This window comes from Triticum dicoccoides, chromosome 6B, assembly GCF_002162155.2.
Source record: "Triticum dicoccoides isolate Atlit2015 ecotype Zavitan chromosome 6B, WEW_v2.0, whole genome shotgun sequence".
NCBI lineage: Eukaryota > Viridiplantae > Streptophyta > Magnoliopsida > Poales > Poaceae > Triticum > Triticum dicoccoides.
In genome coordinates, this window is record NC_041391.1 from 27,041,485 (window position 1) to 27,052,327 (window position 10,843).

Below are 10,843 nucleotides of genomic sequence, written 5' to 3' on the forward strand. Positions count from 1 at the left end.
GGTTGAAAATGACGGGCGTCATTGGATGGCACTGCCTCAGACCCTTCCTAGTCTGAAAGCAATGACCAATATCATCATTGACTTTAATCACCAATTCGCCATGTTACCGCTTATGAGGAACCCAAGTCGCACCACTGTGGCGCGAAACCTTCCATGCAAAGAGTCTACCAAATCCAGATATGAAACATCATCATTACCACAAGCCTACGCCCAGTTAAGGAACACATGCACAAAAGGAACAACCGTGAGTATTGTGAGGCCTTTCATGCGAAGAGTATACCGAGTCCATATATGGAACGTCGTCATTACCACAAGCCTACGACTTGTTTAAGGAACAAATGCTCGAAAGGAACAACTGTGAATGGTATGTAGCTACAATATTCCATGCAACTCTCATCATTCACTTTTAGGACTATAAAACAAACTATTCATTGCGGCTTTGACTCGCCATAACAAGTAATAAATTTATTTCTCAAAACATAACACAGTAGTTCTGCCTCTGATATAACATGCTGCCGAGGCACAGGAATGCATAGCTCTTGTACTATATTAGAATCCATAACCTGTGCAAAAAATTAAAACAAGTTAGTAAGACCATATTGATTCCTGAGTAAGAAATAGCAGACCATGGTGAGCAGATTGTCTCTGTATACCTGAGCCGCACATCGGGTTCACAACAGGTGCACACTTAGGCGCCCTTATGTCGACGACAACAGCATCAGAGGTGAGGAAAGTTTTCGCCACCGATGCAGCATGCTCCAAGCAACACCTCACCACCTGTTTGCGCAAAATCCAATTAATTTTTGTTTGAGCTTGATGCTTATGCACAGAAAGGAGGGTAAAGAAAATATTTGGATGCAAATAAGAAGGTACGTAGAATCCCCCTTAGAAAGGTTTCATCAAACTGGTCACCCCTTCAAAGTTTATGGGTTCCATGCTTATTGTTTCAGCATAGTTACAAATACAATTATATGTCAGTTAGGATAAACATTCAATTGCCATTTCCTAACAAAACATAATGGACTCTAGGATTTTTCAGGTACATTATCTTGAAAAAAGTGTACCATAGCATCCTCATATGAGAGTATCGGTTATATGAAGTGGTAAAAGAGAACACTGCTTCTGCAAGCACATACCTTGGTTGGATCAATAATACCAGCAGCCATCAAATCCTCGTACTTTCCTGTAGCGGCATTGTAACCATAGCTGGAGTTGTCAATGGAAAGGACCTGAATGCAGGCAAGTTCCAAATTGGTTATGCTCAAGTTTTTGAATATCAAATTCATATTTGAAAACAAATTTGAGTTCCAAACCTTATCAATAACTACGCTGCCATTAATGCCAGCATTTTTTGCAATCAGTTTAAGTGGATAACTCAAGGACTTCCTTACAATTTCAGCCCCAACCTTGAAAATATGAACAGGGTGTTAGCTCGTTGCGATGGAAGAAAACAACGCCTTGAACTAAAGACAGGGTTCTAACAATGAAACATTGCGAATGACGATCCCATTCGCTTTGTTTCATACCTTCTGTTCATCATTCTCAAGGGTTTGTTTAATTGCATCAACTTTTGATGCAAGCCTTACAAGGGTACATCCACCACCGACAACAATACCTTCCTCAACAGCCGCCTGTCCACAAGGGAAGTAGTCAATTATCATAGGAATGAGTACATATAGATTATGTTGTAATTAGAAGTAAAATCAGCACAGTTCTACAGTCAGAGGCCAGGGGTAATCCTCCTTTTCGAAAAAAGCACAGTTCTGTAGAAGGCCCTCTGAATTCCCAAAAATCAATTGTAATTGAACCGGGAGAAAACATTACCTTTGTTGCATTCAGCGCGTCTTCGACCCTCAGTTTCTTTTCCTTCAGCTCGGTTTCAGTCTGTGCTCCTACCTACAAACCAAGATGTATTATGTTATAGCTATTATATTCTGCTAATGCAACCTAAAAAGTGCGCTACTGGGTGTATTTCTGGAATTGTTGCCTAGTACATCAATAGATATCTCAGCATGAACATCGGCTGTACCTGAATGACAGCAACACCACCATATAATTTGACTATCCTCTCTTTTAGCTTTTCTATTTCATATTCATGTTCAGTAGCCTGAAAAAAAAGAAGTTTCGGAATGAAATTTTAGTAAGGGTATTCTCCACACTTAGTGAGACACACACTTGCGCAGGACGAGCTAAGTGAACTATACATACTGGAAAAATGGAGCATCCAAAGGAGACTCAATAAACAGAGAAGAGCCGTGAGAAAAACTAGAACATATATATGATTTGACAATTATATAGGATATGGAAACGAAGAATATCAAGTCCACAATATACAGACCTCAATCTGGTTCTTGATTTGTGTCACCCTTTTGATTACTTCGTCTTGTGTAGTACCATCTCCAATTATTGTTGTTGAATCCTTAGTAATTACAACCTTGGCAGCAGTTCCTAGGACAGTTTTGTCTGCTTTATGGAGGGGCACTCCAAATTCGTCTCTGCTTTATGGAGGGGCACTCCAAATTCCTGCTCAATGTCCTCTGCAATTATTAGAACTGGATATCCACTCGTAATAGCGTCCTCTAGAATAGCGATAAGATCTTTGGCGCTGTTAATTTTCTTGTCCACGAGAAGGAGCTGAGCAATATTATAAACATATCAGCTTAAGAGCACATAACTCATGGAGATTGTGCTGACTGAAATAAGTAGACGAACTGCCAAGACAATGTGCGACAGACCTTGCAATTGTTATACTCCACTGTCATTCTTTCACCGTCGGTGACAAAGTAGGGAGAAATATAGCCGCGGTCGAATCGCATCCCTTCGACCACATAGAGGCTGTTTTCAGAACTCTTTCCTTCTTCGAGCGTGACTACCCCATGTCGCCCAACCTTGCTCACAGCATCAGCTATCATGTTGCCAATTGCATAATCATTTCCAGCACTTACAGCAGCAACATCGACAAGTTCGCTATCTTTGACCTGCAGTATTTAATGAAACTTGGCAAATTTGAATTTCAAATAGAGGGTAGATAACAATGGGCTAATATCTCATGAATGGTAGTTAGGGCCTAGGGGTGAGTCATCTGCTCCGTTCATAATTAGCATAGGGAGCAGAAGTTAACTATAATCCGATGCATTTTCTTGTTGCATTACAAGATCGGTCGAGTATTTATCATAGAATGATAGAGAAGATGTGATATAGAATTCAGAATGAATGTATTTCTGGAACTAAACAATAGATTAGCAAATCTAAACCTCCTTGGACATCTTTTGGAGCTCATAGACTAGCGCTTTGGCTGTTTTCTCGATACCACGGGCAATCTGTACTGGATTAGCACCAGCACCTACAATCTGGAGAAAGTAAACAAATCTAACATTATTTACCGAATCGAATATATAAAATAATTATGCTATAAAAGACAAGACACAAGATATTTGTATTGGTGTACCTTAACACCCTCGGTGATCATCCCTTGAGCAAGGATGACCGATGTGGTTGTACCATCACCAGCCAAGTCATTTGTCTTAGCAGCAGCTTGCCTAACCAATTTAGCTCCAATATTTTCGACAGGGTCTTCGAGCTCAACCTGGTCGATAGCCAACAACGTCAAAAGTTCATAGCACGGATTCAACTTACATTAGGATTGCATGGTAAGAATAAACCGTAATGACACATACCTCTTTTGCTACCGTAACACCGTCATTAACGATTCTTGGTGGTCCGTACTTGCTCTCAAGGACAACATTCCGTCCTTTTGGACCAAGAGTAACTCCAACCAGGTTTGCGAGCTTATTCACTCCATTCTGATAGGCAAATATGCAATCAGAAATTGGCATCTAAAACCAAAAAGACGGAACGACATAGACGACATATAGTAGCATTATTTAACTGAGGGTGATTAGATTGTACAACTCACTTGCAGCTTCCTCATAGCTGACCCATCCTTGTTGAAATACAGTTCCTTTGCGGCGTTTACTCTGAAATTGCACCTTCTCCTAGGCCTGATTTCCTGGGCAAGTGGAACAAATGTGGGCGAAACCAGGGAAAGCGCCTTCTTGGTGGAGAATCCGGTAGGAGCGGCAGCATTGAGGCCGCATGTGGAGATGCCACAAAATGGTGAAGCCATAGTCTATATCACTGTCACAATAGTTTAAATAATTTATGTTAGAATGCTGAACATCACAATAGCAGAGAGAGGGAAGGAGGGAGTTGTCGGATCGATCGATACCTGGTTACTCTGATTTCGTCTTGTGCTCCACCTTCCTTGTGTAGGGTTTAGTGGAGGTTTCTTCGGTTTGTTGTTTAACTCATCATCATTCTCCTCTCTTAAATAGGCAACGGAGCAAAGGAGGCAAAGGTTGACAGAGAAATAGGTAAAGGCTGAATGCCGTTGGGCCCTCTGGAGCATGTGGAGTCTTCATTAGGACTTTAGGAGTGCACCTACAACGGCAGTGGCGTATCTAGGGGGTGGACAGGGTGGTCCATGGACCACCCTGGAATTTCCCCATAATCTATATAGCATAGAGAAAAATATATTTTTATAATAAATAAATATATTTATGTGAATATTTTGCATTGGTGGACCACCCTGACATGTTGGGCTAGCTACGCCACTGTACAACGGGATGATATATCGGTCTTCTTTCGTTTTAGGGATGATGCCACATATAGGATAATTACTAGCCTGTAAAATAGTTGTGACTTCGTTATTACTTAACTAACAGATGATCTCTTAGAAGCAAAGATAAAACAATTTTTCCGTTCCTTATCCTAAATGACATCTCTTAGTCATATACTAACGCAAAACATGTTTTTTATTTTCATCTCTAGACTAGATGACAGGGATGATCAAGATAAGACTACCTTCTCAACAAGCAAAATCCCTCCTACTCAGCTCATTAACCTCGTGCTCTCTATGTTTGGTAAGCTTAACAAGCGAAAACCTTGCTCACAGTCGTCTGAAGCTTGTTAAGCTGGTGAGCACCCGTGAGCACCAGTTAACACTTAACAGGCACTACCGCAAATATCTGACAGGAATCCAAATTCTTCAACAATTTCGCCACAAAATTAGATGTTAGATTCTGAAACTAACCATACATTGAATTCCTATGGGCTGGGTTGGGTTGATTAGATGGTGTAACTTGAGATAAGAATGTGTGATGTGTTCTTTAACTAGCTTAACATGAAACTCATTAAGCTTAACAAGCTAAAACCAATGATTTGCTTAATTCATTTAGAAGCTAGCTATTGACTATTGAGCACTCATTAAGCTCACGAGCTGAGACCTTTGTGTCCACCCCTAGTCTATCCACGTTGTACTGGAAGAAAATAGAACTCTCTATCTCTCTCCCTCCCTCCTTGCTTTTTCTTTGCTAGAACTCGCTTCCTCTCCCTTTGATTGCTACACGGGCAAAGTTACTTGTGGCGAGTTCTTTATGTCGAGGCAGTGTCTGTTCACTGTGCCGACAAAATTGTGGCCCCTGCTGTAAATACGGCAAGCGTATACACGTCAAAGGATTTAGGTTGGTTTGGCGAAATCAAGGAGACACATGAGACTGGCACCCCTATTCTGAACTGCCTTCTCATATATTTCATGAAGAGGAGGATACTGCACTGGATGCATGCATGGATTGCAATCGATGAGTATGCGTATACATGCATGAGAGATACTTGTGCACGTGGACATCATTTCGTATTTCTAAGAGGACCAGAAGATGCAGCTCGGTTTGTTTGCTGAGGAAATATTTGTACGACCACCGCACAGAACAGAACTGTGATCTATCTAGTATCTGCTCCTAGCTTGCTTGCGGTCCATATATGTACATGTGTGCACGTAGCTCTTTTTCCTTATTAAGACAGTCTTTTCTTTTGTCTCATCAACTATAGCTTTCTTTTCTTTTAACCCAAAGGTGCACATAGCTAGATAGGTATAGTACATAGAATGCTGGGCATTGGATGCTTTCCTGCCGAAACGAGCAAAGTTACTACTCCCAAAAGCGCATAACAGAACAGTGACCTATCTTTCTAGCTAGACCATAGCTTTGTCGGTCCATATATGTGTGCAAGTATTGGGCAGATTTGGGAGGAAGGAAGCACTGATGAACTGGCACGGACGGATCACATCTGGTCTTCATTGATTTGGAGGAAAAAATTAGAGGGTTATGAATTTTGAGCTGATAATGGACACCTTTACAATTCTTGTGGTATCTCTTTTCGTGCAAATTAAACACCCTAATCTTCTAGAGTTCTTTTTTCTTTCAATCGTCTGTTTGACACATGTATTCCTATCCCATTGCTACGGTTCTTTTTTCAGTTCCTACATTTTCCCTATCCTGTCAATCAAAGAAGCTGCATTGTTTAGATATGATGCATTGTAGCTAGAAGTTAGCTAGTTAGGTTTCGATCATATTCACTGTGATGTTCATAATGGCTCAGAATAGTCTAAAGATAAGAATGATTCGACTGTTGGACATTGGTTCACGTCACTCACTTGTATAACTATTGTTTTTTCACTAATGACTACTATCCCAGATATGTCATGGTATTGGATTCTTTGGACTACAAGATCAAACCAAGTAGTAGAACAGGGTCTCATAAATAATGTTCAACAAATTGGGATTCATTTGGAAACTGGGTTTAATCTTCCGTTTGACCATTTCCATAATTCTTCTAGTTTCTCTAATAGGTGCAAGTACTATGGCTCGACAACAAGAGAACTCAGAAAAAGTACAAAGTATAAGAAAAAAACTTTGAAAAAGTAAAAATGATAAGAATTAAAAAAAAGAACCACAAGTTATTTTTTACACTGAAGTATGTATTTTTGGATTCTGCCAGTCAAAAAAGAAATCACTTTTTCCTAGTTGTATGTGAAAGACATCTATTGTTGCAAATCAATCCTTCCTTTTTCCTTTTCTTAGTATTTGTACTTAGGTACTAAAGTTTTGAATTATTTTTACTTCATTTTGTCTAATTCGGATAAGACAATAATTTGTACACAATTTTTCTTTATATATTTTAGACAATTTTCTAGGTTGATTGCATGCCCCGACAGCCGTGCAAGGAACATGTCAAACAGTTCGACAAAATGGGATTATCGTGATCATAGCTACGTACGTAGAGCTCAACGCCAAGCTATAGCTTTTGCTTTTCGTTCTTTCAAACAGTCGTGCAAGGTACATATACAGTGTCGGCAACCCAGTCGAAGTATTGTGGCTTGGATGGAACATCTGACATTTGATATTAGATGTTTATGCGATGTCTGTTTGATATTAGGCTCAGATATTCGGCAACCCTTCATCACCTGGATAGGAGTATCGATAGGTGTTGCCAAAATGATGGCTTCAGACTTAGTGATGTATTACCTTGTAAAGACTTTATGAATAATTAATAAAATGACTGCATGCATTACCCAGATGCAGAAGCCAGAGATACATCCTCCTTTACAAAAAAAAAAAAACATATACAATGTCGGCCATTGGGTGCTTTCCTTCCAAAACGAGCAGCGCTGCTACTACTACTTAGGTACGTACTCCAAAGTGCATAGAACGGAAATGGAGAAGACAGAACACACAGAAATTCACGTCTGTCCCAGGCTCAGTTGCATATGATGAACAGTAAATTCATAATACTTCCTTTGTTTCTAAATATAAGTCTTCTTAGATACAGACTACATACGGATGTATATTGACATATTTTAAAATGTAGATTCACTCATTTTGCTCCGGATGTAGTCCATATTGAAGTCTCTAAAAGGACTTATATTTATAAACGGAGGAAGTATAAACCTTTGTAGAGATTTTAATACGTACTACAAATAGACGTATTTTAGAGTGTAGATTCACTCATTTTGCTTCGTATGTAGTATATATTGAAATCTCCAAAAATGACTAACATTTAGGAACGAAGGGAGTAAATGGCAAACACATTTAAAATATGAATTTGTTGACATGCAAGATGCTTGACTAAGCAAGGTGCGTGCAAGATTTCATGGTGTTTGGACATTTAAAGATCTCATGGAAAAAAATTAAGCTTTATTTTTTCCACGAGCTACACGCATGTCCAAACACCACGAAAATCATGTTGTGCACCTGATCATTTTTCATTTTTTTGAATTATCTATTATTATTTTAAATTTACTATTCATCGGTGGGTGCAGCTAAGACCGGCATTAGAAATGCCCTATCTCAGAATATGTACTTTGCGGCGTTGAAACTGCACTTTCTCGTGGGCATCATTTCTCGAAGAATGGTATGTGTTCTTAATCAGCGCGCCAACTAAACTCTCTGTAGCACCCACAAGTCCCCTCATGGCCCAGCGCTCGCTCACCTGTTTTTTTGTCAATCCCTTGTTTTTTTTTTCTCGGTTTTCTCTTCTTCTACTCTGTTGTTCACTATAACAACCGGTTGCCGGTTTAAATTAGAAAATGTTCATATTTATAAAAAGTTCACCAGTTTAAAAAAAGTTCATGATTTTTTTAAAATGTGAACCTGAAAAAGTTCATACCTGTGAAAAAATTCCCCGGATCTAAAAGAAGTTCATGAATTTTAAAAAGTTACATATTTTAAAAAGGTTCACGAATATTCAAAAGGTCATGAATTTGAAAAATTCTAAGTTCATGCATTTCGAAAATGTTTGCAAATTTGCAAAATTTGTGAATTTGAAAAATTCATAAATTCGAAAAGTTTGTGAATTTGATTTTTTTCATGAATTTTAGAATATTGCATGAATTCGAAAAAAAACATCAATTTGAAAATTGTTCACAAATTTGAAAAAAGTTGCAGATTTAAAAATGTTTGTGAATTTGAAAAATCTTCCTGAATCTGAAAAAAGTTCGCTAATTTGATGAGAAACCTTTAGGAATTAAAGAAAGTAAAACAAGAAAAAAGGAACACACAAAAAAGAACAAAACCCGTCCTATAAAAACCAGAGAAAACCATCCCTTAAAAGGTCCTAGATGTTTTTGGAAGCTTCCCCGAAACAAGGCGAGCTTCTCAAAAACAGAATGCTAAAATGGTTAGATGGGCCGGCCCAATGACAATACTAGCAAAGTGGTGGGTGCGCGCTGCATATAGATTTGTCTATATTTAACACCTTTAACCGCCAAATAGCACATTCATAGACAACGACACGGGAGACGGTAGGGATGCCAGCGTATTGAAAAAAACTTTCGGCCCGCTTTATATATAAAGCACCGTTCAACATCACCCAGTACAAACTCACGCCCGCACAACACAAGCACACACACCCAAGACAAAATACATAGACGCTGAGCGCGGCAACACCATCCCTAGCACTACGTGAAGAGGTGAAACCACATATGACGAACCGTAGGCTTTAAGGCGGCGCCTTCATGAAGGGGACGACACCAGAGCGCCGCTGCCGCCCGACCCGAGGATCAGAGTTTCCCCTGGAGCAACACGAAGGGCAATGAGAGCCGCGACGACGCCTTCAAGAAGGGAACGAGTCCGTCGCCGCCGGTCCATCCGAAGAAAGAGCAGGTTTTCACCCCGGCCACCATTCACCGCCGCTGAATGCCACACCCCGGCTACCACGCCGCCCACACGGCCATGGCAACTGGGCAGCACCATGCCACGGGCTATGCCCAAGAGCCCCGCGGAGCCACCATCAGGGCCGCCACCCCGACATCCAAGACCTTGACACCTCCTCACACGAGATCAGCCGCACCCCGACCAAAGACACGAGCGGAAAGGACCTGTCTTTCGCACCCGCGGGCTGCCCCCAGCGCCGAGACCCAATAGGCTGGCCAAGACTGACCTCCATCACCCCGTCCTCGGCGCCGGGCGCGAGACGAGCTCGGTCCTGCTGCCTAGCGCTAGACGAGCATGGTCCTGCTGCCGGGCACGAGACGGACTCGGTCCTGCTGCCGAGCGCGAGACAAGCTCGGTCCTGCTGCCGTGTGTGAGATGAGTAATGGACCGTCACTGGGGGAGGGCCAACCGTCGATGAAGATAGCAGACGGACGCCCGAAGAGAAGGATTGAAGGTCCACACAGGCCGCACACCAACGGACCGACGCCGGATAAGTCCAGCCGCTGCCGTGAACGACCCGCACCACCGCCATGAGCCACCACCTCGAGGAGGAGACGATCATGGCAGACCACGCTACCGCGCCGCCGCCACCACCAACCAATGCAGGGCGACCGCCCACGGCCCGCGCCGTCACACAGCGGAGCAAGCAAGCCAGCCGACCCCCGCCCGCCTGGACGCGCACCAACTACCGCCACGCCTCCATGGCCCTGCTGGCCACAGCCCTCGCCGCCGGACGGGCCACCAGTGCCAGATCCGGCCCAACCAGACTGGGACCGCCCCACACGAACCGCCCGAAGAATGAAACTCCGCCTCCACCGCACAGCCGCCGCGGCACCGACGAGTGCCCATGCCACCAACGTCGCGACCCGCAGCCCCTCCGCCGCGCCCTGCACACAGCGCCGCGCCCCGCTGGATCCGCAGCACCCCGCGCCGCCGGAGACAGACGGGAAGGAGAGAGCCCCCGCCGCCACCCAGGCCAACCAGGCTTCGCCTGGCGGCCCGCGCGGGTGGCGGCGAGGAGGGCGGAGTCGAGGGGGCCCGGGGAAGACGAGGCCCGCCCAGCCGCCGCGGGGTGGCGGCGCGGACGAGCGGGAGGGCGGAGTCGCGAGACCCGTCCCTCTGTATGGCTTGAGCGTCAGTGAATTAGGTCTCCGCTGGCCGGAAAATTAACACTAAACTAGCGATTAATTTATACCGCGCTGTCGCCCGCAAATCCGTCCGCTCTGCAACCCTATGAGACGGCGAGACCGCACATGGAATGATTTTCTTAGGGCATACATGGAATGGTTCTGATA

The 10,843-nt window shown here is 43.1% G+C and overlaps 1 pseudogene; it reads right to left on the reverse strand.

Annotated features, from left to right (window-relative positions):
• Positions 1-347: 347 nt before the first annotated feature.
• On the reverse strand, positions 348-4,126 carry LOC119324789 (annotated as a pseudogene).
• Between the last annotated feature and the right edge of the window lie 6,717 nt (positions 4,127-10,843).